Here is a 6,000-nt window from a genome sequence, read left to right on the forward strand (position 1 = left end):
CCTGCCTCAGGCCTTCCCCTGCCTGCAACGTCTCCTTTCCTGCTCACCCCGTAAAATTCTGCAAATCCTTTAGAACCACGCTGAAATGTTACATCTTCCCTGTAGCCTTTTCTGGCACTCTCCCCAACCAGAGTGAACAATCTACTTCCTTCTTTCTTTTTTTAGCAGGTTGCTACTAGTGTCCTTATCAGCTCATACTAGACTTATTTGTTTCTGTCCATCAACCTGAGTCTGTGCATTCACCGCGGGTTGGGTCCTTGTTTCATTTACCTTCCATGCATGTCCCCTAGCCCAGGGCACACAAGCAGGATGTCTTGCTCAAATGGGATTGAAGGGCAATGGGTGAGACTGAGGTATTGGAATGACGGTCCAGGCCAGCCAGAGACCTTGGCGGAAGCATCTGAGATGCAGGGTGGGCCTGACGAGCAGAGGCGGCCGACAAACGGAAGGAGTGGCCACACGGCCATGGTGGTGCCGGTGTATACAGGTTTAATGTCAGACACGGATGCAATAGGGGCTCGTTTTTGAGAATCCTCAGGAGAGGATTCAACCTTCAAGGAGCCTCAAGGAATTCTCTCATGGGAGGAAAACCTGGATTAGGTGGACAAGGATGTTCAGCCTCCATAGCGCCTGGTCCCAGGAGGGACTGGGTTCAGCTTCTGGGGCCTTCTCTATCCTCCCAGGGAGCAGACTCCACTCCAAAGGCCGTTCGGTGCTACTCTGCCCCACCCACAGCCACCTGTCAAGGGCCCCCTCTCTCCTATAGGCCCAGGAAGGTTTTAGAAGGCCAGAAGGGACAAGGAGGCAGCTCCTTGCCTGTGAAAATCAGCTCTTGGATTCCTTAGGACTTGGCCCCTGCCACTTGGTTCCTGCACAGTCTTTTCTCCAAGGTGGGTGCCGGAAGGGGTATGGGCATGGATAAGACCTGTAACCATTTCCCTTTCATCAGTCACCCCGTCTGGCCTCTCTGCCTCTCAAAGAGTCCTCCTAAAGAGGTCCCTGAACAGGGCTTTGGTCTTCTGGGGGCAGTCAGGAGAAGAGGGTGTCTGTGCCCCTTTAGAAGGTCATACCCTTGTCCTCCTCACTCACTGTACCCCTCCTTAAGCTGTAAACTCTAGATCTGACTTACCCAAAGCTGTTCCTCTTCAGCCAACAAATGGTAATAACAGCCCATGGCATTATTCAAATATACCTCTTGGGTTAGTAATTATTATGTCCCCTGATTAGGCAAATAAACTGAGGACACTCTGCTCAGGAACTTAGGTTCCAGAGTGTTCTCACTCAGGTTATCCCTGAGCACAGACTACAAATACAGTCCTTGTGCTCAGAATGTTTACTGGTGACCAGAAGACAGCTTGGTGGTGGCTCCAGGAGAATGAATGAGTTGGTCAGAAAGCTTTGCTACTTCTCCCACTTCTGCCATTTCTGTTAAATGGCCCTGTCCATCCATCAAAAAATACCACATATGGACCACCACTGGCAAGCAGTTAGTTTAGCATGTGATGAAGAGCTTGGGCTCTGGGACCTGGTAGGCCTGGGGTAGAATCCTGGTTCTGCCAGTTACTATGTATATGATTCTGAGCAAGTTACTTAACTTCTCTAAGCCTCAGTTTTCTCTAACTGGAAGATGGGACTAGTAATACTTCCTTTGTAAGTTCTGAAGTTTCTGCTTAATTTTGGACTCTACTGCACGTTCCCCCCTCTAGCCAATTCATTAAGCTCCCCAAAGCCCTAAAGCCCTGATTCCCCCTCATGGTTCTCCACAGCCAACAGATATGGCCTAGATTGTTTAGTGAGCATTTAGGGCTGGTCACAATTCAATTAATTTATTCCACAAATATTTCAGGCTTGCTCTGGGCCAGACCTGTTCTGGGCAGCAAGAACTCATTGGTCTCTGCCCTCCTGCATCTAACAGACTAGGGGGAAAGGGAAACTCGTGACTCAGATGTAGACAATCAAAGGCTGAGGGAGAAAGATCCTTCCATGAGAGCTGGGAGCAAGGGGACATGGCCTTGTGTGAGAGTCACAGGGGGCTTTCCTGAGGAAGCGATGTTAGAGGCTCAGCAAGACTTATTCAGGCAAAGTGGCAATGAGGAAGAGAACAGGAAGAGAGGTTCAAACAAATTAAATATGTGCAAAGACCCTGAGGCTGCGCTCAGATTGCCAGGGAGAAAGTGGCCAAAGATGGAGGTGGACAGATAAACAGGGTCAGGGCCTTTAGAGCCTGGATTTTGATTTTTATCCTGAGGGCAATGGTCTCGATCAAAGGCTTTAAGGCAGAGTTGCACCTGGCAGGAGCAAATGGTAGAAGGTGCATTTTGAAAACATCACCCTAGACACAGTGTGGGCAAAGGACGGGAGGGAGTGGTTAGTGGAAGAGAAGTCAGTCTGGAAGAGGCCAGGCCACGATGACGGGGTGTGGATGAGGAAGGTGGCCATAGGGTGGGGAGAGGTGTACAGATCTGAGAAAAATATAGAAGCTGACATTGGTAGAACTTGGTGATGAATTGCACAGGAGTGAGGGACAAGCCGGGATCTCTGGTTTCTGCAGGAGCAACAGGAAAAAGCCAGTGCCAGGCCCAGGGACAGGAGTGTGGGGTGCTGCAGGTTTAGAGTGGGAGGCAGGTGAGCTGGGTGTGAGCTGCCTGGGAGCCACTCAAGGGTGGATGGTGAGAGGGCAGTCCCAGGACCCAGCTACCTTTGCTCTGTCTTTCCTTCTCCCCGAGGGAGCTGTCTGTCAATCAGTTGTAAGGGTCCATCTGAGCCAAGCCTTGGAGGACCTCATAGTTTAGGAGAAAGACAGAGGAGGAAACGTAAATTCTGTTCACTGTGATGCTGGAGCGGAGGGGCTGTGGGAGCAGGGGATGGCTTCTAGATTTGCCTGGAGCCCAAGTTGGCTATCTGCAGCCACCTGTGGCCATGTGGGACCATTCCCAAAGGTTCTTGCCTCCATGTTCCTGCAGGCAATTCCCTCTTCCTTGAGCATCCTTGTCCCCATTACCATCTGTATAGATCCTACCCAGCTTCAAAACCTGTCCCAGTAGCATTCTCGTCAAGAAGCCTTCCTTCCTCCTCCAGTTGCAGTCACCTTTTCGCTGTACCCCCAAAGGGGGTACATGAACACGCTCGTCACATGTAGTGTCGCGGCATGGTTACTTGTGTCCAGATCTCGCTCCCCACGAGCTGGAGAGATCTTCCAGGGAAAACGTGTGATTCTTCTGTGTCCCCAGGGCTGGGCACTGAGCGGGCACCGCCGCAGTCGCAGTGTAGGCCGACTAAGGGGGCGTTTTCTCTGCGGTCCTTGGAAACACTCGGGCATGCTCAGTGCCGCCAACCGGTTCCCTCACCCACTATTTTCCAACCTTCCGATGCTCTCTCACTTTGGAGTTCTCAGGTCCTTCTTTCCTTTTCCATTTCTCGCTCCCCACTTCCACCCCAGCCTTTATCTTCTAACAACCGCAGCATCAAGCATGTTTCAGCAAAGAAATAGACCCAGGCTTTGTGCAGAAGCTGTCAGCGAGCCGGGGACGCGGCTCCTTTAAGAGTGACCAGCGAGGGGGCGTGGTCTGCGGAGAGCAGGCCCGAAAGGGGGCGCGGCTCCTTTAAGAAGCAGCCGGTGAACTGCGAGGAGGCCCCGGGCCGGCAGGCAGGGGTGCGGTCGCTCTAGGAGCTACGGCACCGCCTGTAGCACCCTGATTCCTCGAAGCGGGGTGCGTCCGCTTTAATCAGGGTGCGAGGTGTTGGGGGGCGGTGTTACATCAGCCGCCACGTGTGGGCCTCTCAGCTGGTGTGGAGGCGGCGGCCCCGCCCCCGGCCCAGCGGTGGAAAAGTACCGGGGCGCCGAGGTCCCCGCCCCCTGTCCCGCCCCCAGGCCGGCTCCGGCCCCTCCCGGCCCTCCTGGCTAGCCCCCTCCCGTCCCGCCCCAGCCCCGCCGCCTTCTACCGCCCCGCGGTGGCTGCGGGGTGCGGGGCGCCGGCTGGGGGTGGGCGCCCCCAGCTGCCAGGCCCCTGCCCTCACCTGTGGCCGCCCGGGCCCGCCCCACACGCACCCGAAACGAAGGTTGGGGTAGGGAGGGCGCGGATTTTCCCTGGAGTAGCAGACCCAAAATAACTGCACGGCCGTAGTCCCTTCCCAAAGCCGTGGCCGGGAGCCGCGGACAAAGATCCTGGGGGCGTCGGGACCCCCTGGCGCGGCTTCCCGGGACCCGCAGGCGCGCGGGAACCCAAACCGGGCCGGTGGGTGGGCGGGCAGATAGGGAGGCAGGCCGGCTGAAGGGGCCAGATAGGCAGACAGGCCTGCCAGCGGTGCGAAGAGATGGAGCGGGAGCCTGCACGCGGGGCGCAGACCCGGCCCGCCGGTTCCCCGCCGCCGCAGGCCCCCGGCTCGCAGACCCACTGGCGCCCCAGACGGACCGTGACACGTTCTGGTTCCGGCGCTGCCCGCACAGCTCCGCGCCCGCCGCCCCCGACCGAGCCGGCGTCGGCACGCAGCTCCCCCCCCTTCGGGAGCGCGCCCCCCCATCCGTTCTCGCTCGCTTTAGCTCCTTGGTGACAGCGGTGACACCCAGACGCGCGCACCTACCCCCGATCTTTGCGGCGAGACAGACATCCTCGTGCGTGCACCCACACTCTTACCCACAGATGCCCGCATGCAAGCGCGATCATACACACACACACACACACACACACACTCACGCCCGCTGGTCCTGGGGCTTAGCCTCGAGGAGCCACCAAACCCAGACCGACGGCAGGACAGACAGAGGCGCGGGCCGCAGCGCTCCCTTCCCCAAGCCCCCTTACCATGCTGCAGCCCCCGGCCCAGGCGTGCTGGGTCCGCACCGCGGTGCGCCCAGGTGGCTTTCTTAAAGGGAAAGTTGCATCAGCCTCCCGAGGCTCAGTGCCGCCGCGAGTCCGCCCGCCCCGCCGCTGCGCTCGCGGCTCCTCCAGAGCTTGTTGTGTTTTGGTTTCGGGGAGGCGGGGGCCAAGAGTTTGGTGAAAGTTTGGAGAGTGGAGAAGGCTTGGGAGACCTAGCCAAGTCCCTCCCCTCCTTGAACACAGCTCCCCTGGCCGCTGCCCCCCCCCCTCCTCCATTTCATCCCCACCCCACTGGCCGACTTCTCAGGCTCCTCCTCCCAGGGAATAAAATTACAAGTCTCTCCAGCTTTCAGATGATTGATCCCCATAACCCCTGGGAGTGGGCTCCACAAAGGAGCCCCCTTCGCCCTTGCCTTGCTGCCCCCACCGCCCCCCCCTCCAACCCCCAGCTGGGGCCCTTGGAGGAAGCAGATGTCGTTGCCCACTTCGGACTAGCCTGGAATGAAGCCAGAAGACCTGGGGCGCTTTGGGGGGCTGGGGCTGGAGTTGGCCCTATAGGCCCCTGGTCGTCTGCGCCTGCGTTGCCCCCAGGGAGAAGTCAGAGCAAATTCCATTGCCTTTGGAGCGGTGCCTCTGGGGACTATGGGCACAGCTGGGTAAGGCCCAGGTCCTAATCCTCGGAACTGGAGGTCTAGGGGTAATTCTTCCTCCAGGGAGGCTCCTTGGGCTCCTTGGGCTCCTTGGTTTGGTCAGCCCTTGTAGGGTTTGGTCAGCCCAAGTAGGGTTTGGTCAGCCCTACTTGGCTGCTTGTGTTGAGGGCTGCAGACACAAATCTGGGCCCCTTAATTCCCTCCCTGGGGAGACAAACCTGGGTTCCAATACTAGATAAGGGAGACTTTGCCAAAAGGAGTTTGCCGAGCCTCAGTTTCCTCCTGGGGAAGTGAAGAGGATGAGCTGAGATAATGTATATCCTTGTGTATAAAACACATTGCTCCAGGCTGCCTCCCTGGGCAGCAATGCCTGGCAGTTGGTGGAAAGTTTGCTTCCCTTGTGAGAGCCACCAGTCAGAGAAACAGGTCTTGCCCCAGCCTGATTGCCTAGCAGGGGCCCAGCCTGGGGAGGTGGTACGCCCTCTGGACCCTGCCTCTGTTTCTCACTGTGGTCTTGTGGTTCCCTGGGGACAATC

At 57.5% G+C, this 6,000-nt stretch overlaps 1 protein-coding gene across 3 annotated transcripts in view; it reads right to left on the bottom strand.

Annotated features, from left to right (window-relative positions):
* SLC6A9 (solute carrier family 6 member 9) overlaps positions 1–4,910 on the bottom strand; it is a 31,071-nt gene extending 26,161 nt beyond the window's left edge. For 2 of the 3 annotated variants that reach the window (XM_044238057.1, XM_044238055.1), the window contains exon 1: positions 4,800–4,910. The gene's annotated coding sequence lies outside the window, so the exon portion shown is untranslated. Of the gene's footprint in view, positions 1–4,581; positions 4,663–4,799 lie in introns of those variants that run through there. The other variant, XM_044238056.1, reaches the window with a different exon arrangement.
* Between the last annotated feature and the right edge of the window lie 1,090 nt (positions 4,911–6,000).

Source organism: Neovison vison, chromosome 2 (assembly GCF_020171115.1).
Source record: "Neovison vison isolate M4711 chromosome 2, ASM_NN_V1, whole genome shotgun sequence".
In the NCBI taxonomy this organism is placed as follows: Eukaryota; Metazoa; Chordata; class Mammalia; order Carnivora; family Mustelidae; genus Neogale; species Neogale vison.